We start from the raw sequence: 26,209 nt of genomic DNA, 5'->3' as shown, positions 1-26,209 counted from the left end.
TATATGTCAGAGCCAATCTGTACTAAAACTCGGAGTTGATGCGGCAACATTGCGACGTCTTGACAGGGCACGTGTGTCACTACTGTTTTGAATAGACTATATTTTCATTTTCTTTTTTCAATCTAAATGACTCGATGAGGACTGAATATCGGAATTGTTTTAGATATCTGTGTATATATCTGAATTAATTTACATTAATTTTAAAGGATTTACAACAGACACTTTTCAGTATGTGTCGTTTCGTTGAAGTATGAACAAACCATGTCAGTGCGTTGAAAATGACTGAATTTGGATTATCTTAAGGAAGTCTAATTTTTTTTATTCAGTCTGAAAAAAATATCTAGTCATAATCCAGTGAATTTAACACGTGAATATTGATTTATACTTTTGGGCTACGATGTACTACCAATTCAGGTTGTACTAATTGTTTAGGATTTAAATAACAGGCAATGTTGATTGAGATTTCAGTGAACACATTTCAAATATCCATTCACTTCATGTCACATCGTCTTTGATTCAACCACACTGTATTTTATTATTAAAAAATATTTTCAATGTTTAATGGGCACTGAAAAGAATATTACTGTTGCGTCAAATATTTCCTGTATTTTTCCCATGCTTCTGTCCACAGAAAAACTCACGACCCATTTTCCTTTAACCATTATTTTCTTTTGTCGACCATCGACTGAAACATGCTTAACATAATCCCTGTATTATCTCATCAGACATTCATTTATTTTGTTTACTACGGAATCCCTCGTCGACTAGATATCGATTGATAAATTCGACAGTAAAATATACGAAATAATATATATTTCGGCATTCATATATTGGATAAAGTCTAACTAAGAAGCATAAAAATCTGCCAGTTTTTTTGTACTCTTAAGAACAACAAGGCCAGAGCCAGAATAAAAATGTTTGGCCGACAGCCAGTATGGAATGGGTTTTGCCAAACTAGCCTGGATATTATCCGGAATAGTATATATTAGATATGTGGGCGTTTTGGCTTTACAGAAACTTTAGTGGCTTGTTTGGAACACTTGATGTTTATATATTCGACGATAATATAACGGGTCAGTCGAAAAGTTCCCGGCCTATCATAGTAAAACGCTTTTTTTGGCAAAATTTTTTTTTTATTCAACATGATTCCATTCAAGGGTTATAGCGATCTTCCAACTTTCCGACACCTTTTTGTAGTACGATTTCTCATTTGCTTCAAAATAGGCCTCAGTTTCGGCGATCACCTCTTCATTCGACGAACATTTCTTACCAGCGAGCATTCTTTTGAGACCTGAGAACAGGAAATAGTCGCTGGGGGCCAGATGTGGAAAATACGGTGGATGAGGAAGCAATTCGAAGCCCAATTCATGGATTTTTGCCATCATTTTCACTGACTTGTGACACGGTCCATTGTCTTGGTGAAGCAGTACTTTATTTTTCTTCAAATGCGGCCGTTTTTCGGCGATTTCGTCCTTCAAACGGTGCAATAAGCCATAACCTTTCCAGCCGACTGTTGCGTTTTCCCACGCTTTGGAGCGGGTTGATCGTGTGCAGTCCACTCGGATGACTGTCGACTGGACTTCGGAGTGAAATTATGGAGGCAATTTCATCAAATTAACAAAATCTTAAACGATAACAAATATTGCTCCGTTACATTTCTCGATATTTCTCAGGCCTTCGACAAGGTGTGGCCGATTGGACTGCATGTTAAATTGAAAAAGCTTTTGCCCCATATGCACTTTCAACTGCTAAAATCATACCTTACAGACAGACATTTTATTGTCAAACAGGGTGATGAATACACTGACCTACACCCAATATATTCAGGTGTTCCGCAGGACAGGGTTCTTGTTCCCTTGTTTTTTCTATTGTACACAACTGATCTACCGACCTCAAGAAAAATTATTGATGCAACATGTACTGACGATACACCATATCATCGCACGAGGATCCAATATCAATCAGAAACAAGAAACCTCCAACATCATCTTAACAAAGCAAATGAAACAAAATCTATCCATGTGACATTCACCCTTTGTAGAGAACATATACCTCAGTAAAATTAAATAACCATGAAATTCCGCAAGAGACGTTTAACACGGAAAAAAACATATAGTGACAAAACGCAAACAGCTTGGGCTTAAGCTAAACCTAATGTATTGGCTGATAGGGCGTAAATCTAAATTATCATTGGTTTTGTTATATAAGTCAATAATTAGGCCCATTTGGACCTATGGTATTCAACTGTGGTGTATAACTAGCAAATCTGACATAGATATCCTCCAGATGTTCCAGAATAAAGTGTTGCTGGTCATCGTCGTTGCTCCATATTACGTGTCCAAACAAACTGATCGAAGTATTAGTGCGAAGTACTCTGAAAGACTATTAGTGCATCCCAATGTACTCACTAAACAGTTAAACAGTGCGCGATGACGAGATGATGAGAATATTTTTGTTGATCTTAATTTAGTTATTACAACGATTATTATGTATAGAATTTGTTTTGAAACTTTTTTGTGTTTTATTTTTATTTATTTTCTGAAGTCGGTTCGGTTTTTAAAAAAAATATTTTATAGCTAGTACCTTTCGAACTGTTTAATATACAATAAACGAATGTTTTAGTCTAATGCACACGTCCGAAGCAAAACAAACACTTTTTCCATCCCTATTTAAATATCAATCCCGGGCACATTTTCGCTAATTTGAATTTTATGTAAAAGTCCTGTGACTGACGCCCAAGCATTTAATCAGAATAAAAATAACAGCACGCCATACGCGGTTATTTCCCCCCTTTTGCACTTGATACGTTACGATATATCCACCGCCGAGTGTATATTGTTAAAAAGGCGTACGATGTACTAATTTGGTAAACAGATTTTTTTTCGCCTCTAGAACAACCGGTTGCATATTTCAAGTTTTAATTAGTTTTTTTTTCTGCTCTCGGCTCGCAGGGCTCCGCGAGAAGATTGCTACAATGTCATGGAGGGCTCTTTTGTGATGAATAAGGTAAAATAAAACCGTCCTTTTTAATTTACACTGGGCGGTTAATTTTATTTTTTAATCAACAATCCAACACGCGCTATTCACCGACCCCATTTTTTCGTCTTGAATTTTACATTTTTTTTATGAACGGTACGGTTTTTTTTCAGAGTTGTTACTTTTCGGAGATTTTCGACGTGTAGCTGACGGTTTTGTAAAAATTTGGTATTGGGTTTTATTATTTCTACGACCGTACATATAACAATAATCAACAACATTTACTAGAGTTTATCCAAAATAGGGATGACCGATCGTCATCTGGGAAACATCAATGTTATAAGAATAACACATGGGCTGAAGAGTCTCGAGAGTAATAAAGAAAACGCGCTTTTGGTTCAAAATTGGCTTTATTCATCAACATAATTTCAATCAAGATCCGCACACTCAATATAGGCTGTCCAACAGGTGTCAGCTTATCTTCTGTCCACTCAGGTGACGATCATTTATATATCGGGGTGGAGTGATGATTTCATGTTTCATAAACATGGTCAAACAGTGCTCAGAATCATTAACACGTTCTTGTTTTTGGTCAACAGTGAGTAAACATGATACCCACTGTGAATAGAGCTTTCTTCTAGTCAAAGGCGCATGCAATATAAAGCCAGAACGTTCTTTTGGTATCTCTACGATGTTAGTTAACTTATGCAACTTGACTTTTCGATCGTTCAAAAAGATTTTGTGGATTTTCTTGATGTTTCTAGTGTTGCCACCTCATTTGGACGTCCACTGCGTTCTGCATTATCTGTGTCTCTACGACCTCATTTGAAGTCAGGAAAACAACGTTTTATTGTTGTCTCTGATGGAGCGGAGTCCTTACAACATTTTTAAAGATATTGCCTCACTTGAACGGTATTTTTTTCCCATCAAGAAGCAGTGTAAGATTAAAACGAAATTATTTTTGATCCATTGTTTTGAAAATAACGAAAGTAGTGTCACTCGTAGCACAATACAACTCTTAGCCTCTCTCTTTTGTTTCTCCATATTTAAATCGCAATAAGTTTCAACTTGGCTATATGAATGGCGTTACCTATATATAGAACGTGTTCTATGGACTGTTGTCTTTCAATTCAATTGAATTTATTATTGGAGATATGAACCTTTAAAACTATCTATTGGGAAAAATCGAAAATACTCTCACCCAATTATACAAAATATAAACTAAATAAAATAAAATAAAAATAAAAAGTTATTTTTAATAAATTTTTAATTTATTAAAAAGTACCATGGGATTAAATCCAGTGAATAAGCCAGTTGTGGATTGATATAAGTGATATTTTGCGATGTGCCTTGTATATATTATCATTTTTGTGTAAATATCATATGTTTTCCAGAAAAATCAGAATTTCCAGAGTTTTGAGTGTCATTTGCGGGAAATTTAAATGTATTCTCTTAACTTGAAGAGACCTGTAGCAATATTATTTTTAGTGTCTGGTAAAACGTTCTTAGAATTCCCGAAAATTGAATTCCATATGAATTGAGTTTCACTCCACCAACTGTATGCAAGTTTTGCCATCGAATATCAGTGTAATTCATCAGATAAAGATCAGTCCTATACATTATTTTAAAGTATTTATAACATATGATCTCACTATGTGTTAAATCGCATCGGGTACATTTCTAGTCAGCTTCAATTTCATCAGTTTGGGTTATTTCGTCGAAGTGTGAACACATTTTTTTCCAACATTTTTGAATGTGTACCGAGAAAATTGCATTTGCGGGAAGTTTTACTTATTTATTTTAATTTGAATAACAAGACGCTTGAAAGTCATCGAACGATGTGTGAAGCTTCAATGAAAAACAACCGGAATACGAGCAAAGACCCAACAATATTATTCTTCAGTATGACAAAGCTCGACCACATGTTGCCAAACCGTTAAAACATACTTGGAAACATTAAAATGGGAAATGCCACGTGGAGTATTTCCCGCCGTATTTTCCAGACCTTCCTCCTTCTGAGCCGTGACCTGTCTTCAGTTCGCTTCAGTTCTTATGAAGACACCAAAAATGGGATGATTCGTAGGATGATTAGTATTCTGAATCCTTTAAATTCTTTAAAACTAATTTATAGGCCCCATGAGTATATATTACCTCCCATTATACTACACAACACAGAATTACCATGACTTATTCATTGTTTTTAATAATGCTGAAAGGACAAACTACGTACCATATAACTATAATTATTTAGCTACAATAAACTAGTCTGATTTCATCATCTGATGACCACATGAGTTAGGAAACCGCAGAAACACACACACATTACTAACAAACTATTCAGGGAATCAAAACAATGTTCGAAATGTTATCATCGATGTAAAACATTCCACGAGAAATACTTTCGACGCATTAGATGTGAATTAAAATTGCGCAATGTCCGCCATTTTATGTCAGAACGTTGCGCAACGCAGTTTTTCTCAAATGTTTCAGAACAAAACACTCCCATCGGCTAAACTTTATGAGGATATGGCGTTAAGTGGGTCACGGATTTGTTATTTCCTACGTAAACCAGTGTTGCATCAAATAGATTTGCGTAATATCCGATAATTAAACACACACAGCAGGACTGTATCAGGAAAGGCGAACATCGGTATAAGGGTTGCCGAAAAAATCGATATCGATATATCGATAATAAAAAAATATTAAATATGTTCCTTAAACATTGTAAAAAAATCATGAAATTATTTTTAATAAACTTTTTAAACTGGTACTTAATTTTAAACGTTTAGGTATTTTGGTACTTAATTTTAAAGATTTGGAGTATTTCGGTACTTGATTGTAAATGTTCATTGAAATTATCAATATAACAGGTCAATTGAAAAGTCCCAACCAAAAGCTTACCATAGTAAAACACATTCTTCTGGCAAAATTAGTTTTTTTTTATCCAACATAATTCCCTTCAAGGGTGATACACTGATTATAGCGACCCTCCAACTTTTCGATACCATTCTTGTAGTACGATTTGTCCTTTGCTTCAAAGTAGGCCTCAGTTTCGTCAATCAGTTCTTCATTCGACGAAAATTTCTTCCCAGCGGGCACTCTTTTGAGATCTGAGAACCAGAAATAGTCCCTGGGGGCCAGATCTGGAGAATACGGCGAATGAGGAAGCAATTCGAAGCCCAATTCATGGATTTTTGCCATCGTTTTCACTGATTTGTGACACATTGCATTTTCTTGGTTAAGCAGCACTTTCTTTTTCTTCAAATGCGGCCGTTTTTCTGTGGTTTCGTCCTTCAAACGGTCCAATAATGCTATGTAATAGTTGCTGTTGATGGTCCTTCCTTTTCAAGGTAAACAACGAAAATTATTTAATTTCAATTTACAGTCATTCAAAATCATTTTGTGGATTTTTTAAATGTTTTAGTCAGTAACAACTTCATTTCACCACGTCTAAACATAGTATACCAATCCTTGATGCTTGATTTTCCTGGAGCAGTATCCAGAAACTCGGAATCAAGCCTAGTTTTTGCTTCAACTATATTTTCTCCCTTCAAAAAGTAATATTTCATCACTACGCGAAATTCTTTTTTATTCATTTTTTTCACTTTTATCCATATCCACTCAAAATGCTATAATTCACAAACTAATAATCCGATAACTGTTAAATCTATACACGCATCTTTTGAGGGTGAGGTCTAACTAAAAAGCATATGGATTTAATTCCAGTAGCGCCATCTATATTTCAGGACGGGGACCTTTCAATTGACCTGTTATACTACAAAACAATACGGATATTTTTTTTCCACTGATATATATTTTGAATATATTGAAATCAATATATCGATATTTTTTGTAATATCGGTATTATCTGAGGTAGATGACGCATAACAATAATTAGTGTTGAACGTTGTGTTTCTATTGTTTCGTTCAATCTGTTGTGTATATATCTGTGAAAATCATTTTACTTTTATTTACATAATCAGGAATTTCTGATTGATGAATACTCAATTCATATAGTTAATTAGTTTTTGTTGTCAGTATATCAGTTAAAAACCATCGTATCTTCGTCTGGAATGTTAAATTATCTTAGATCATCGTTCTAACGTTGTCCTATTATCGAGGTAACTGGCTTTATAGACTTTTCTACTGATAACTATAGTGTGACAGAGGCAATTTTTTGCAGAATATTTAATAAATTATAAAATAGCGAGACAATTGAGAAATATAAGTTTCAAATTTCTTGAATTAATTAACAAACGCAGTACTCCTAATATAAATAAGATTACGTGTTTTGAATTTTTTGGTTTATTGTAAAAAAAATGTCCATTGTTATGGTTGTGGAACACGTCACGTTCCTTAGTAATAGTGTGAGTACTACTTCAGCTTTTAAGCGTAAAACGCTGTATTACTTCACAACGGCAGCCGATATCCTTCCATACCTATTGCATATTCAGTGATTTTAAAAGAAACGCGTGAAAACATGAAACTAATTTTCGACTTAATGAAATACAAAGAATACAACGGAAAAGTTTGTGTTCATTTAATGTTCGTTATTATATTGCTTGAACTACAGGTTTCACGAAATATTGTTATTTTCTGTGTTTGTACGACAGTAGAGTTAAAACGATGGGGTGCAGAGTATCTTTAAAAATACATTTCTCTCATTCCCATTTTGATTTTTCTACCCTAATCTTGGAATGGTGAGTGAACGAAAAAGGTGAATGCTTTCACCAGGATATAAAGCAGATAGAAGGGCGTTATCAGTGAAGATGTAATGGTAAAATGTTAGCAGATTATTGCTAGTTTGTAATGAAAGAGGATTTTACTGTTCACAAAAGGTAAAGTTAATATTTCGTAATTTTCTTTCAAAATATATGGCTCATATTTTCTAAGACCACTTAAACCTCAGCTATTTGGATTCATTGTGTATTTTTAAATATATTACTGTTTTTTATAAAATTAGTAATATAAATAAATCAATACTGTTGCGATAGTTGCGGGTTCGAATCCTGCTGGGGCATGCTCGTAAATGTATGTTTGTGATTGTTTAATATTTGTGATTGTTTTAGGCAAGAGTGTAAAATTCGACAAGGAAAATGACCCAGTCACGCCATTAACCAGGCTGGGTAAGACCGGATGTCTTCTGGGATGATTTCTAAAGTCGGTCACTCGCCAGGCTTAACACGGAGGACCGTGGTTCGGAGCCCGCGTTAATCCTTTTTTATTTATTTATAGTACTTTAGTTTATCTAGTTTTAGAACGATACGTGTTACAAAAAATCCCTTTAAGTGTTTGCGTTCAGCAGGTACGATTTGAGAAGAAAACATTTTATTTAATGTTAAAGAACAAGAAACAATTATCACACAGTGTTATTTATAAATATTCAAATTTGTACTCAATTTTAAAGGTTTAGAACAGAAGGTTTTTTCCTGGTCTATGGTGAGTCTACAGCTCTTGCATCATTCCTAAAATAAATAGCTCGACAACAAACGATTTCCGTCGCGATTGCAATCCACATTCCGAGAGGTAATCGCGAATAATTTCTATCGATTAATCTGTTTTCAATGACGACCGTTTTAATGAAGATTATGTTATTGTTGTTGGCGGTAAATAGCCGAGCAGGCGTGGGCGTTGCAGAATTAAAATCGCAATTATGCAGCTGTTGTTCGAAACACGGTTTATAGAAAACACTCATTTAAAAAATCGATAAATCATAGTACGGCGTCATGAGAAATCAATAAACATCTCAGGGAAGGATTTCGTCGGTTCTACCGAATTTGTTATAATTCCGCTGCATTGACTTATCCCAGGAGGCTTGTAATGATGAAGCACCATCAGATAGAAACTGATATATAAGCCATCTGTTGCTTTTATATCAGGGGTTTAGCGTGGAAAAACTCCAATGTACCTTACAGTTTCTTATAGATATTTTAGTAGTTTTCTTATTACATTTTTTATAATTATTCGTTAATATTAACGTTGGGAACTATCAACTGAAAATAGTAATAACTATTTACTACATACATCCTAGCTAGTATGTTTGACAAATCATTTAAATAGCTAATAAGTTAATTTTTTCATATCATTTGCCTTTAGGAAATTGTGAAGAGGATTAACTCGATACTAACGGAGGATGTATGACCACAAGTTGAGAAATCGCAACTTCACCTTATACCTATATGAACAGACGAGGCAAGGCCCCAATATCACATGCCCCAGAAAATTGTTTTATTATACTGTCAGTAATTTTCTCATCTATCTTTTTTTTATTTTATCTCATGATATTACCACGTTGATAATATAACATATTTTTCGTCAAACATCTTTAAAAAATGTAAATTTAAAACCTCTTAATTCTGCATTATTTAATGATCTTCCAGATAGAATGTTAAAATTAATATGCACCATATATTTTGGATAAAACAGGTAAACTGAATTTTAAAAGAGATAGACTAAAAGTTTGCTTTCAGTATAAGAAAACAAAAAGCCAGAACCCTAATAGATCCTATTAGATTGATGACCCTAAAAAAATCTGAAAAAGAGCCGGGCTTGGTGGCGCAGTGGGACGGTCCTCATACTGTTGCGATAGCCGCGGGTTCGAATCCTGCTGGGGCATGGCCGTAAATTTATGTTTGTGATTAATTAATATTTGTGAATGTTCTAGGCAAGAGTGTAAAGTCGGACAAGGAAAATAATCCCAGTCACGCCAGTAACCAGATATTTCGGAGCCCACGTTAAACTTTAAGCACAGTCCAGATAAACCCATAGTTGTTAAAAGGACTGTAAATAATTAATAAATTTATTTCAGAAATTAAATTGTTTTTTATCTAAATATCATTGGTCAATTAAACGTGACGTCAGGGCAGTTACCTGCCAAACTTTATCAGAGAGCCAATCAAATGTCTTCACAGCAAAATTTTTTTCTTATAGGTGCCTATAATGGAGATTTAAATTGACCAATCAAATTACTTGAATGGCCGATTGAACACTATCTGGATCTTGGGCAATGCAAAACTTTTCTTCAGAGACCCCTATTGAGTTGTTTCTCAATAACTCCATATGTATATATGTCCATAACGTGTTTTCTTTAGCGAAAAATTGTAGTTTGTTTATTGGTATTCGATATACGGTATCGATGCGCGTTAATATATGTTCATCCCTACCAAAACAGCTCACATCTGATTAGAATTCCACGGATTTGTCGACCGGCTTGTTCAAACATAACTGTTAAATATGTATTTACCCGTATAGGGCCTGTATACATCAGTCCGAAACACGATATATGTTGCTCCTCATCAATTATACCCATTTAAATTAATTCTAATCACTAATTACGAATCGATATATACATTTTATTTATCGAGATTGATGATTAGTTCCGAATCCAGTTGCCCTTTATTACTGAATCCTATGATTAATTGTCACGCTCTGCTTGGTTTGCCGTTTATTAACAATCGATTTGTGCGTTGTTTTTTTTTCGTTGTTGTTGTCGCTGTTTCGTTTTGCTGGATTGAGGCTTTCTTTCGATCTGATCGGGGAAATTAAAAAGCCTATTATAGTCCATTATTGCCATAAAAACAGTTAAAAGTATTTTATTATTCACAATTTTAATTTTTTACCCTATTACATTAAAAATCTTGAAAAATATCGTTCCAAAATGCTGCTATATTAATATACAATATATTGTTGTTAACAAACAAACTACCAACGAAATCATAAAACTATATATATTACATATACATCTATGTAGGTATAAATTGGGTAAATTTTAGTCAAGGTCGCGGCTAGGACGATAGAGCCGGAACGTCAAAAATCAGTCGAATGAAACTGATAGACAAACATAGTAACTAAAAGTATACGACTAAAACAGTCGACAGTAAAAAGTAGTCAATTACTAGTAGATAGTCGATTTCAGTCGATAGTTTCCAACACTAATTTTCAAAATCATAAAATTCTGGTTAGGTCGATCATGTGCTCTCGTTATAAATAATTAGTTATCAGAAGGAGTAATAACAGCTGTAATAACTTATGGTGAACATAATCTAACCTTAAAATCATGCTAGCCGTGGTTTTTAAAATTCAAAAGTAGTGATTTCGGTGTGCAAGGCGCAAAAATTATCATCATCATGAATCAAAACCCATAGTTACTAAATATCATATCATATTTGATAAATTCAAAACTTTAGTTCAATTATTGTGCACAATGTCCATATATTTAAAAGACTATCTGGTAATAAGGAAGGACATCTGACAATAATAGAAAATATAAAAACTAATAACGATGCTAATATAGTAACATAAAAGGTAAAATATGTGTATGAAAAAGGGAAAATGTTTAAAAAATGTAAACAAATAATATCTAGTATCTAGTAATAAAGGCATTTCATCGTATGACTGTAAAAGTTAAGTTCAAGTGCCACAGACGTTGATACATTTTCACCTCGTAACTCGTAACAAAAAAACATTTAGTGTATAAAAATAATAAAAATGTTTAATAAGAGAGTGTATCTGCCAATAAATCAGATTATAAAAGTTGATAATAGTGCAACATAGTGATAAAATTACTATTTTCTGAATGACCTAAATGGTTAAACACTTGAATTTTGGATAGAAAAGTAGGACTGTAGTGGGATACGCGTATCGAACTTCTGTTTTGGGAGTTATCCTCTTCGGACATCAAGTGAATTTTGCATCGTGGTTTGATATCAACATTTTGTGTTTGCCGATGTATCCAGGTTTTTTTAAATTGAATAAATATTTAGATATCGAATTTTTTTTTTATTACTCTTCGTGAGCCCACAATCTGCCCTATTGGCAATAAATATTTCTTATGTCTATATTATATATACATGGCATGTAGAAAATCACTTCATTAAGCAATCTTCTGTATAAAATATTATCTTAATTAATTACTCTTATTCTAATGCTTATTCTAAACTCTACATATGTCCAGTAATCAGATCAGGTGGTGCTAAACGTTTTAGTCTACGCACCTCACTATCACGTGGCATATTTAGCTGATTAGCGAGTACATTGGGATGCACTGACACTCTTTCGAAGTACTTCACACAAACACGTTGGATTACACTCGTTATAGGTTCTAGAGGAATATCGTGTTGTATCACTTTATTTGAAATATAGTACGGAGCATCAACAATGGCACGCAACACCTTATTTTGGAACTGTTGAATGATGGATATATTAGATTTGCTAGCGGTACCCCATAGTTGAATTCCATATGTCCAAATGGGCTTGAGTATAGACTCATACAGCAATACCTTGTTATCTAATGATAACTTGGATTTGCGCTCAATGAGCCAATACATTTGATATAATTTTAGTCCTAGTTGTTTCCGTTTAGAGAGTATGTGCTTCTTCCAGGTTAGGCGTCGATCTAAATGCATACCAAGATATTTAACATGCTCTGCTTGGGGGAGTTGACGATGATTGATTTTTACTGGTGGACATGTTTTTCTACGCAGGATAAACGTTATATGCGTGGATTTTGATTCATTGGCTTTAATGCGCCATGTCTTCAACCATAATTGTATTTGCTCCAGGTGGTAGGTTTATTGATGCTGTGACTGGATCTTCATGGGATGCTAAGATTGCTGTATCGTCTGCATATGTTGCCACAGTAGTTATTTTTGTGGTGGGCAGATCAGCCGTATACAGAAGATACAGTACTGGACCCAGTACACTACCTTGCGGAACTCCTGAATATATGGGATTTAATTCGGTATGTTCATCGCCTTGATTTACAATAAAATGTCTGTCAGTGAGATACGATTTTAGTAGCTGATAGTCCGGATGAGGGAGAAGTTTCTTTAGTTTAACCTGCAAGCCCGTATGCCATACTTTGTTAAAAGCCTGAGATATGTCTAGGAAAGCAGCCGAACAATATCTTTTGGCATTTAGGTCAGCGTTTATTTGGTTTACAAGTCTATGCACTTATTCTATAGTCCCATGCTTATTACGAAAGCCAAACTGATGTTCTGGAATAATTTTTCTTTTTTCTATTATATAGTTAACATAATAAGAATATGTTAAGTTAATAATAATGCACAACTTAGTACACTTAGATAGCACAATTCGGACTCACTATGTTCTGATAGTGACATAAAAGGCAATACACTTATATCTGAAAATAAAAAATAACAGTGAGTCATAAAAGAAGTATCCAATAATACAAGAGAGTAATTAGTAAAAAAGATAATATGATAATAATGTAGAACACGCATTAATTAAAGAGTCTGTGGTAATGAAATAAGATGTCTGAATAAAAAATAATAAAAAATGTATCTGCAAACAGAACAGATTATATTATTGTTATTACTAAAAGTATAAATAGATTCATAGTGGCATATTTTATTTAATAATTACATCTTATATTAAATGTGTTTAATACAATCTTAATATACAAATTAATTTATTAGTATCATATACTTTATTAGTATTTCCAAAATTAAAATAAAACTAATCTACTTAAGCTAAAGCTAAGCACTGGTTTGCTTCAATCTTCTGATTTCCTGCCTGTTGTCCAGTAGCTGTACTGCTTTCACGTTGTTGTGATTTAGCTACCTTATTTTGTGTTTTAAGACGAAATCTTGGATTACTTCGTGTATTTATTTGATCTCGAGGTCATCATGCAGCTCTTCGTTGGTTAAGTAGCGATAAGCATTGGCAATTAATCGTCAAACTTTGTTTTGGGTACGTTGGATTACTAGTCGGTTTTTTACCATCTAGTTTAGTTTTAGTTTAATCTACCATCGAGATATATTCGGAGGTGAGTAACTTTTGTTTCATAGTGTGGTATGCTTCCATATTGTGAACTTCTTAACAGTCTACAAACTTTTTAATACAAACATCTTTCGTCCCAATCTAATAAAAACAAGTAAAAGAAGTTTATCTATCAACCTATCTTCCTCAAGAGTCTCCTACTCCACCATTTCTCAAGTAGCAAAGAACGAAAAGAAAAATCGACCACCTTTTCAAAAATTAATTCAAATTTAATTTTGCAACTTCAACAGTTACTTCCACTTCTGGAACACTTATTTTTCGGCAAGTCAGGTCTCGTTTAATATATAGTACGTCACGTTTGGAACATCCTGATAAGGAACGTCGAACTAAGCACGAAACGGCTGACTGCCGACATCGATCCAGACAAATTGTAGTCGGTTTCGGCTTCGGCTTCTACCCCGACCCCCTTTTCGAATAAATACCCGCCGCCATATAAATAAAATTCGATCGATAATGTTAATTATTTAAAGAGGCTTGATACTCACTGGTTTAATGCTGAAATAACTGTTAAAGATGTTCGCGATAGGTTTTGGAATGATACAGGGGCGTTGATATTAAGAATATATGTATATATGTTATATAATACATACATGCGTGCAAGGGAAATTTGTCTTAAGATGACCTGAATACTACCACCAAACAGGTCAATTGAAAAGTCTCCGGTCTGACACATAGATGGCGCTACTAGAATTAAATCTATATATTTTTTAGTTAACCCTAACCCTCAAAAGATGCGTGTATAAATCTGACAGCTGTCGGATCATTAGTTTGTGAATTATAGTATTTTGAGTGAAGCAATTTTTGTCATTGTGAAAAAATGGATAAAAAGGAATTTCGTGTGTTGGTAAAATATTGCTTTTTGAAGGGAAAAATACAGTTGAAGCAAAAACTTGGCTTGATGCCGAGTTTCCGGACACTGTCCCATGGAAATTAACTATCAAGGATTGGTATGCTAAGTTTAGACGTGGTGAAATGATCACCGAAGACGGTGAACGCAGTGGACGACCAAAAAAGGTTGTTACCGACGAAAACATTTAAAAAATCCACAAAATGATTTTGAATGACCGTAAATTGAAATTGAATGAAATAGCAGACACTCTAAAGATATCAACTGAACGTGTACATCATATCATTCACGAATATTTGGGTATGAGAAAGCTCTATGCAAAGTGGGTGCTGCGCGAATTCACTTTTAACCAAAAAGAACGACGGGTTGATGATCCGGAGCAGTGTTTGAAGATGATCAAGTGTAATAAACCCGAGTTTTTGCGTCGATATGTCATCATTTCACTCCGAAGTCCAATCGACAGTCATCCGAGTGGACTACACACGATCAACCCGCTCCAAATGGTGGGAAAACGCAACAGTCGGCTGGCAAGGTTATGACATCTGTATCTTTGGGATTCACATGGAATAATTTTCATTGACCTTGAAAAAGGAAGGACCATCAACAGCGACTATTACATAGTGTTATTGGGTCGTTTGAAGGACGAAATTGCCGAAAAACAGTCGCATCGCAACCAAGACAATGATGGCAAACATCCATGAATTGGGCTTCGAATTGCTTCATTATCCACCGCATTCTCCAGATCTGGCCCTCAGCGACTATTTCGTGTTACACGTTAAAACACGAAATTGTTTTTGATCCATTGTTTTGAAAATAATAAAAGTAGTGTCACTCTTAGCACAATAAATCACAAACTTATGAGTAGAATATCATGAGTTTTTGACAGCTTTCTTTTGATAGTTAGTACTAACTAAAAATGCGGTGAATGCAATACAACTAGCGCCATTTATGTGTTGTTTCTTTGTCTTCTTTTGAAAATACATTGCCATACTGTCTCTAAATTCCGATTTTTAATAATCTAATGCATTCCTGCCAAAGAAAAAGACAATGAGCATAATTTCAAGCGAGAATAACAAACGGAAACAAAGAAGTTCGCTCTAACTGTGGTCGCGCGATGGTAGATCGTAAATTTGTCGAACGGGACCGCTCCGGTCGGCTAAAAAAGAACAAAAAAAACCAACTCACGCCACGGATCAAATGACACTCGGACAGGGACAGGAAATACATTTGAATCGGACGCAGGAGCTATGCGGTCGCATCGCCGGAGGGGCACTGTCGCCGAAAACCTCCTCTAACGGAACTGGAAGTCTTTTTTGTGTTTATTGTCGCGAATGTGATGAAGACTTAACAGTTCGGTTAGTTGCGTTAGTTTACACTTTCGACGCTGTAAGGTATTTGATTAGTTTGGTCCGCTAATAGTAATTTATCTTTAAATTGTTTCATATAGAAGGCCAACAAAGTACGAAGATGCGAAACTGAAATTTTAAACCGAACTAAATCGTCATGGGATATCGCTATTTAATTCATTCAATAAAACAACCAATTCTAACCTATGATTTAACTTGATAATAACTTAAATATAGGTATATAACAATGAGGGCCCATCAGTATACAGTATAAAAATCATCGTGGTCCGAAGATTCGGCTACTTTCGGAACTATTCGTATATTCGTCGACGCAATCTACTCGCCGCAAGCCGAAATGCTAAAAGTCGATGTTGCCAAATTTACAGCTAGGTTATTTGCTTTATGAATGTATTTTATTTTAGAAAAATAATATATTTAACGAGACATTCTGACATTAACTTTTATATTTTGTTAAAAAAAATAGAGTAGATTTTTTAGTATTTAATACAACACGTTTGACGTTTACATGGTTGAGTAACCTTTGTTCTTGGCGATTGGCAAATTTGGCGATGGATTGGTCAATAATATCCATTTGAAAAATGCCTCATGCTTTTTGTTTGTTAAGCTCTTCTCGTTTCTTTTGACGTGCAAGTATTATTACTTCTATCGATAGAGTTTCTCAGCAGTTTCTTCATATTCGTTTCTTATAACAATAACTACAGTGTTGTTACCAGAAATTGCAATTGGTTCATACTCGTGATTTGCGATATTGCTGGTATACAGTTGATATAGGTACTTGCTCTGATTTCTTTATTTCTTCTTGCTTAATTCTACAATTATATATTATAAAGTTGTGGATCTTGTTGTTCTAGACTCAAATTGTTTAACAAGATATTGATGACCTTTCCTCTCGAATTATTCTTCCAACAAAAGTCGTTTTGTTGAAAAATAACCGGACGGTTTTAACCCAATAAAGAACATGGTATGGCACCGTCTTGTCTGCTTGTTCGCTTGCATTATTAAAAGAAGCTTTCCAAACTAATGAAATATTTTGTATCAATTTGACGCAGGCTCCGTAATAACCGGCCGCGTTTACCATTAAATTCGTTGTGAAACGTCGTAAAACGCAACTACGGAAATTACGAGCCAAGGAGACGCGACAATTCCAATTTCGAAAATAGAAATTTAGTCGGCTTTAATGGCCGACATGCTTCCATAATATGGGTCGTAAAGATTCACCCGGATTCATTGCCGATCGATAACCTGGAGCCGATTCTTTGACATGCCTCCGTAGTTGCGTGGTCGTTAGTTTCAACATTAAGTTGCATATTTGAGTCATTAAAACTCATTGAAAAGACCCTTTAAACGCTGAGAGAAATAACCTATTAAATCTACACTTGTAAATATGTTTAAATGATTATAGTTTTGAGACATGATAGTACAATGATTCCAATTGTTTGAATCAATGTTCTAGAAGGGATGGACAAAATATTATGAACAACACATGGCCAGAAAAGTCCCGGGCATAACATCATTGGGCTTTCAAACGCTCCGATAATGCTATTTACTATTCACTATTGATGGTATTTCCCTTCTCAATATAGTGGATCAATATTACACTACGTACATCCCAAAATAAACCGAGGCCATAACCTTTCCAGACGATTGGTGTGCTTTCGGGCGCTTTGGACGAGGCTCACCAGCTGCTGTCCACTCAGATGACGATTGTTTTGACTCCGTGTAGTGATTTTACGTTCAGTGTCTTTACGACCATGTTTGAAGTCAGGAAACCAACGTTCTATTGTTGTTTCTGATGGAGCGGAGTCCTTATAACACTTTTCAAACCATCGCTTCGCTTGAAGAGTATTTTTTCCCATTGATAAGCAATGTAAAATTAAAACACCAAATTTTTTTTGATCAATTGTTTTGAAAATAACCAAAGTAATGTCATTCTTCACATAATAACTCACAAACTTATGAGAATATCATTAAATTTCTTTTGAAGGTTAATACTAATTGAAAAACTGGTGAAGGCAATAAAAATGGCGCCATCTATGTGTTAGGCCTGGTCAGCTCATGTGTTATATTCTATTTACAGTAGCAGTGAACTCACATCATCAAGATGTATAATGTATTGGCTCTTGCAGTTTGTAAATTCATTTTAATACTAGACAATATTTTCCTTCTCGTTAGAAAGAAATACAATGCAGTTTGATACGTTAGAATATGTAACCGAATCAGCTAGCAAAAGTCTTTCGGTTGTCATATGTCTGAAAAATTCTTCAAAACATTAGTGATAATAAAAGTTTATAAACAAGCAAATCACTGCTTCACATTTGTGACTACTCTGATTGAAAATGTTGGTACTAATAAATATTCAGTAAGAAACATATTTCGTTCCCAATAAATAAGTTCGAAAAGGAACGAGGGAATGGCGGCCGCTTCTTACCAGTAAAATGTGTTAGAGAAGGTAAGCACTGATACTATTAAACATTAAACTACTAGGGCTTCAACTGGAAATATTTTTATTCTGTTGTAGCTACACTGAATATTAGTATGGGCACTATAACTAACTTTATTCCAAATAAAAGAAAAGCCATTTTGGACACGCCGAAAAGAAAGTATCTACATACCTTGAAATTAGTTCTATACAAGTTTAAATTTATGAAATATATGAAAACGGTGAGTAGTTTGTAGCATATAAAAGCACAATTTAATACAATTAGTTCAGAGATAACTGTTAGTATGGAAAGTGTCCCCTCTGAGCGATAAAAGTCATCACTTATGTATTTTTAAAATCTTATTTGAATTACTTTAAACATTTTTGTCGCATTTTATGAAGAGTACAAATTGAAACCCGCCATCATTACTCAAATTTTGAAGCTTTGTAACACATAAATTATATATTTATTCGGAGAAATACTAGAAAATGCTTTTGGAAACATTCTTCTGCTTTGGCCATTCAAAAATCAATTTAAACGTCATTGTCAGAATACAAGTAAGTTTACAACCTTTATTTCGGTCATTTGTCTGTTTATTTAAATTTCAAGATGAAGCAAAACAATAATCTGAGGTATTTGTGTAATTCTTTCAATAAAGAAGATAAATTGTCGTTTTTTTTGTTGTACTTTTTAAACAATAACAACAATATTTCTGGATGTGTAGACCAAAGGAGTATACAGACATTCTTTATTAACAATAAATATGTAACAATTGGTTACGTAGCTTTGATTTCGTAGCTTAGATATACCACTGCCGTTTTTAATAGTACGGTAAAACTGATTATTATGTTATCTTGATATCAATACATCTTAAGCGATAGTATTAAATGATATAAGGCATTTATACAATAAATCAATAGTTAAAATATAATTTTACTATAAACTATGATTATGTTTAATCAAAACTCACTTAATATTAAAAACCATACTTATTAAAATATTGAAAAATACTTACATTATGTTTAAAATTGAAAGAAAGACGATGGGGAAGGTCTGCAACAAAAAAAGATACGTAAAAAGGCCATTCAAGTTTTTTAAATTATATTTCGTTATATTTCAGTTACAATCAAATACAATTACTTCAATTTATTGAGAAATATATATAGGTTAGAATTAATATCTTATTGAACATTTTTTGATTATACTTGTACTCATTCAACCCTTTCAGTACTTATGCAGGAAGCACTAAACTGTGATGTGTCAGACAAAAAAGGTATGAACGCTATTAATGTTCTAAAACTGTTGGTAACAAATGAGTATTATATCAAATAATAAGGTAATGGGTCTTGTAATTGTAAATTACTTGATTCTATTGATAGTGACATTAGATATGCTTAGTATGGTCTTAATTTATTAACAGGTCAATTGAAAAGTCCCCGGCCTACCATAGTAAAACACATTTTTTGGCAAAATTAGTTCTTTTTTATTCAACATAATTCCCCTCAAGGGTGATACATTGATTATAGCGACCTTCCAACTTTTCGATACCATTTTTGTAGTACGATTTGTCTTTTGCTTCAAAATAGGCCTCAGTTTCGGCGATCACCTCTTCATTTGACGAACATTTCTTCCCAGCGAGCATTTTGTGATCTGAGAACAGGAAATAGTCGCTGGGGGCCCGATTTGGAGAATACGGTTGAAGAGGAGGCAATTCGAAGCCCAATTCATGCATTTTTGTCATCGTTTTCACTGAGTTATGACACGGTACATTGTCTTGGTGAAGCAGCACTTTCTTTTTCTTCAAATGCGGCCGTCAAATTCGTCAAAACGGCCCAATAACGCTATGTGATAGTCGCTGTTGTTGGACCATCCTTTTTTAAGGTAGTCAACGAAAACTATTCGATGCGCATCCCAAAATACAGACGCCATAACCTTACCAGTTGACTATTGCGTTTTCCGACGCTATAGAGCGGGTTCATTGTGTGTAGTTAACTCGGAGGACTGTCGATTGGACTTCGGAGTGAAATGATGGAGCTATGTTTCATCCATTGTCACATATCGACGCAAAAACTCGAGTTCGTTACGCTTGATCATCTTCAAACACTGCTCCGAATCATTAACTCGTCGATGTTTTTGGTCAAAAGTGAGCTCGCGCGGCACCCACTTTGTACAGAGCTTTCTCATGCCGAAATATTCGTGAATGATATGATGTACACGCTCAGTTGATATCTTTAGAGTTACTTTAGAGCTATTTCATTCAATTTCAATTTCAACTCTTAATAAACTCTCGGTTAGCTTCAATCTTCTGATTTGCTGTGAGTTATCCATTATTCGCATTAGTTTATGTTCTTGAGTAACTTCATAAATAATACATCTGTAGAAATAAGTTTTAGTAAGTAATGCAAGAAGGTTTTGGAAGCGTTGGATTACTAGTCGGTTTGATGTTTTAGTGCAACCACATATTCGCACCCCATGGTTCCAAATAAGATTTTTAATTGACTGATTAACCAATCTCTTTGATATTAGGTTAAGTGAGGAGCATCTTCCGACTCACCAGTAAAGTGCTTTGATATTCATGCGCCAAAAATGTGTGACATTCATATCTAGGCAATTAGTTTTTCCTTTGTATACGTTCTTTCTTTGAACATTTATCAAAATCAAACATAACTCTGTTGTTTCATAACACACAATAATACTCAGCGCAGTATCTTCGCATAAATAAAACAAATCCTTGCGAAAAAACACGGAAAATCTCATCCGACGCGTCAACTAACGGCATAAAAACGCAATGAGTTGCATTTTAACGTTTCTGGTTAGGACTGGGGAACGGCAAAAAATAGCGTGAAAAATGTGAGAACCACGAATCGACGAAATTTAAACAGATCGCTAACTGTAAACGGAGTCGGTTAGAATAGCGCGGAAATATTCGGTTCGAATGCCTGTTTGTTGTGGTGATATCTGGGCTTTTTACCGAGTTACTATGAACGTAAAATTGTATGGCACCGGACGTCATGCAAATCCATCTATAGTTCTCGTTTAAATCTGATCGAACAACGTTTTATTTCTATTCACTGAAATATTTTTTATGTAACTATAGTTTTATAAACATTTTTAGAAAAGCGTTATATAGTCAATATCAATTCTTTCATTAATATGATGGTTGTTTTTTATATTTCGGTATTGGAGATTGCAGATCATGTATGCAACAGTCTTCTAATAGATTTTTCAGAATTAATTACCTTTTACATTAGATATTCTGAGTATAATCTTAACTTATAAATTAATTGATTACTATTGTTATGCTGCACCTGCATTAATACTCAAGCATGACAAGTACGGGCTTAATACATCAATATTTATTTTCGAAATTAAAATAAAACTAAACTACTTCAGCTAAAGTTAAAAATACACTTACACACTAAACTAGTTCGTTTGGTTTGGTTCGCTTCAATCTTCTGATTTCCTCTGTGTTTTTATTTTTATTCTGATCTGCTCTGGTTTTTGTCTAATGTGATGTTTCCAACTTAATATACTATGCCAAGGTATTTAGTTGATTCTGCTTGAGGAACTGGGTAGGGATGCCCAGATAGCCCAGAAGATAACTTTATTGTATCTAATAAATTTTTAAGGATAACTCTGTAGTGTACAGCCATGGAGATGTACGAGCAAATTCATACAGTAGATACTCATCTAAAATACTGATTTTAAGTAGTAGGCACTTAATAGTACTTAATATTGATAGTCCCTTAATATTGAATTAGTCGAAGAGTATGTAATTGGAGTTAATTGGGACTGGTACATGGAGAGCAAGATAGGTGAAAATAATATGGGAAGGAAGGATGAAGAGGATGAAAATCAGAGGGCGACCTAAGCGAGCCTGGGATGAATATATCAAAGAAATGTTTCAGAGAAGAGAAAAAACCTCTGCCGAAGCATTAAGAGAGTTATTTACATTATTTTTTTTAATTTCATAGTAACTGTATGTCTCTGATAAGATTCTTTTTCAACTATTAGATGGCATAAGAATTCTGAGTTTTGAAGTGTTTTGCTTTATTAGGGCATATAAGAATGTGTCCAAGTGCTACTGGACAGCAGGTGGTGTAAGGATTTCCTTTTAAGCATTTCCATATAGATTTTAATGCATATTGCAAGAAGTAACCACATGCTATGTTATAAAATTATTTGATCGTATATTTACTCATAACATACAAACGTACTATAGTTATTACAGCGTAACTGTGTGACTAAAATGTACCTTTAAAGCGATTTATTAGGGATAATATAAATTATTTTTTAACAATTTTCAATTAATACTAACATTAAAGGTTTTTGTATACTAAAAGTGAGTATTGCATTACCGAATTATACATTTTTTATGTATCAAACAAAATGGTTAGTCAACCATCATGCATGTCGGTAGCAGTAGGTAAAATAAAACAACGCGTTCCAAATCGTTGATAAAGAACAATGCGATCCCTGATGTTACGAGACGTGACATATTTTAGCATGCTGAGTTGCCTACGTATAGCGAATGGAAAAAAGGCCGAAAATACCACAAAAAAAAACTTGAAAAACCTATATACTTAGGAAATAAGTTAAAGTTATCTCCTTTTGATGAAGCGTTGAGTTTATTTTATTTATTTTCCTTGTTTTGGCAACAATATGTGCCATCGGGTTGTTTTTGATATAAACATTGAAGCGAAAACGATAATATATTTCAATCATGCTTGGGAATAAAGGAAGTGGAATATTCTGTAATTATTTATTATGTATTAAGAATATTTTTTTACTTAAAGTTTACTAAAAATGTACCGTAATGAATCTAGACGAAATTGTAGGTTGTCTGATTGCATTCATTACCTTTAATTTAAACTATTTTACCAAGGTTATGCAACGGTAAATGATTTTGAGGGAACATATGATAACAATATTATGAAAGGTGTAGAGGGTTCTTATTTACATTTCGAGCATAATGATGCACTAATTTATAAAAAAATAGCTTTAGTGTTTTTCAGAATATGATCTATGATGATTAACTTATGGTGATGAATCTTTCGTATTTCACAAAGCACTTCTGGTAAACAAATGGTTGTGTATCATATATAATTAACAGTTACGCTGCTCTAACAGCACGGTTGCTATATATTCAGTTATTTCGAAGCAACAGGTCTCAAAAAATCATCACTGAAGTTCCTTCAACTGCTTATAAAGGCTTACAGTTTATTGTCTATTTTGATCCCAAATCCGCCACAGCAGGAGTCTCCCAAGGTTCCCCATGAGCCCCAGCGTTATTCCACTTCTTTATGTCAGACATTCCAATGAAGAAAGATGTTGAAACCACCCAATACGCGGATGACAGAGCTTTCTTCGCCAGTACTCGTTATCTAGATGCCGCTCAGAGAAAACTTCAAATTCAATTAAATGCTACAGTCCCATGGTTGGAGTGGAGGTTGCAAATCAACCCCCAAAAAACCCAGGCCATAATCTATCACAATAAAAGAGACATCCGTACCTACCATCGGAGTGTAAAAAGTCTCATACCTCGGCCTCATCTTTGAACGTAGATTCCTAAGGTCAACACAGATAAATAAAATGATCTCCAAAGGATACGGTGTCGCCAGAGTGCTTAACCCTCTCTTCTACAGGAAAAGTAAATTGTCTCTGATGATTAACGTTTTGCTTTACAAGTTGTTTATCAGAACCGTCATGTTATATGAATCTAACACTTGGTATCGGTTTGTTACATCAGAACTAATGGAACAGCCATGCTTTGTCATAAATACCCAAATTCATCGGGGAACTGACACCCCAGATATAAGACGGTTCGTTTTCTCATTATACAAGAAATTCCCTGCAACGTCAGCACTCTCCAAAAATTACCACATCAGATCACTGTCAGAAGCGTTCCCGATCCGGCAAGCCCGAAGACCATCCACCAAAAGAGGTTCTCCAAGATGACAAAGGTTATTAAATAATGTGTATAATTCCAAACAATTCATCTATCAATCTATCTAAAGAGAATAAACATATTTTAATCTTTCCTTCAGATCTGCGTTTAGAGTGAAATCTTCTTTTGGCTACAAATTAATTTCGTCAGTTATGACGACACAACCATAATAAAAATTGGTTGATTTGTTAAAAATTACTCTTAATTATTCGAGGTGAATCGAACTCCCTATAATTACTGCATTTAGTCGCTGTATCGATTCAAGAACTTTAGTAGACTCGTTCTGAGAATGGTCAGCCACCTGTCGCAAAAAGAAATAGATCACGCCATTTGTCCAGCTTAGAAGGTTTCCCTTATGGCGGACGTTTAAGTGGCTTTAACCCTCTGATATTGTACCTGATCTGATAGACAACATCTGGTTTGTACATACAAAAATAAACTCGATAACAATTAGAATAAGATGTTACTTTAGTTTACGAAACAAATTATTTATATGATAATTATTTGTTTTAGTAACTGATGGTCTCTCGCAAAGGCAAAATGCCCTATGAACGTTCTGGAAACTGTCTATAGTCGCTACGATATGTTTTATTTGCGTCATCTGTTAATATAACATTTTAAATGAATATAACATTCTTATTCTATTCCATTACATTGAAATGTTTTTCTGACTAACGGATAATTGCAATGACATTGATATACAGTTGCTGAAATCATTGGGTTATGTTGATTAAAGTTTTCTGAGTTAGTGGTTTCTGGTGAAATTGAAGATTTTTCGTCTAAATTGATAATGAGCGATCATTTTCTTCTCAGTGGCCCCGTCAATAAACACAACAGTCGATTTTGGGGAACACAGAATCCTCAATTAATTCATGAAACATAATTGCATCCACTAAAAACAAATGTACGCTGTAAACAACTGTGGCGACCGCCACGACCCTTTAGGCCACCACGAATTCACCACCAGCAAGTACAAAGGTTGGCAACGCCGGTGGATTGGTACCATGCAGTCCCAGGCGATAAAAAACCATCACGACGACGTCTCGTTCTCTTTTCTCTTCTCCGCCCCCTTGTAATAGTACCACTTCCACAGCGCTACCGTACTTCCTCTACCTAACCTAATATCCTTTCAATTCTCCCGTCGACCACATGTATAATGTAATATTAAAAATAAACAGCATTTCTTCAACCAGTGTTTTCAGTTCTCGTGTTGATTCCTTCCAAAAATAGTAGTGAGTGTTCTGACAAATAATCGAAGCGGCAGCCACACATTTCGACCGACTGACCGACCCGACGAACATTCGTACACAACCTTTTTTTTTTTAAATGACCAAGGTGTTGCTGTTACTGTTATTGGTGAATGGTACCAAGACGTGATTCGAAATTTTCTTCTGCCTGGAATGGAAGAGCAAGGACTAGTGGACATGTGGTTTGAGCGAGATGGGGCCACAGCAAAAATAGCTCGTTCAACAATTTCGCGAAGTGGCGATTTAGCATGACCAACTAGATCTCTGGATTTAACAGCACCAGACTTTTTTAATCAAACGTTTATGTGAAAAAGCACCAAACGATTCAACATCTTAAAGACAATATTCGTCACAAAATTGAAGAAATTCAACCGCAGATGCTGCAAGGTGTCATGAAAAATGCCTTAAGAGAAAAGAGCCGAAAGTTGCATAGCGAACCACGGTCACCATTTAGCCGATATATTTTTTCAATTATAACGAAAAAAAAAATGTAAAGACCAAATAAAGTTTTTATGAAAACCAAACTCACTTATCTTTTCTTTAAGAAAAGTTATAGGCAATCAAAATGGTAGCGGGATTTTGCCCACGTTGTATCAGAGAAATAC

General features: G+C 34.5%; 1 long non-coding RNA gene across 2 annotated transcripts in view; it reads right to left on the bottom strand.

Moving 5' to 3' along the window:
* LOC143192425 (uncharacterized) overlaps positions 1-26,209 on the bottom strand; it is a 166,493-nt gene that overhangs the window by 9,774 nt on the left and 130,510 nt on the right. For both annotated transcript variants that reach the window (XR_013004774.1, XR_013004773.1), the window contains exon 5: positions 19,426-19,463. This is a non-coding gene — a long non-coding RNA (uncharacterized LOC143192425). The remainder of the gene's footprint in view (positions 1-19,425; positions 19,464-26,209) is intronic.

Source organism: Rhynchophorus ferrugineus, unplaced genomic scaffold, assembly GCF_030347505.1.
Source record: "Rhynchophorus ferrugineus isolate W39M unplaced genomic scaffold, kcgeb_rfMv2 rfM3, whole genome shotgun sequence".
NCBI lineage: Eukaryota > Metazoa > Arthropoda > Insecta > Coleoptera > Curculionidae > Rhynchophorus > Rhynchophorus ferrugineus.
The sequence above is the reverse complement of the archived record's forward strand: the minus strand, read 5'-3'. Positions and strand labels throughout refer to the sequence as shown.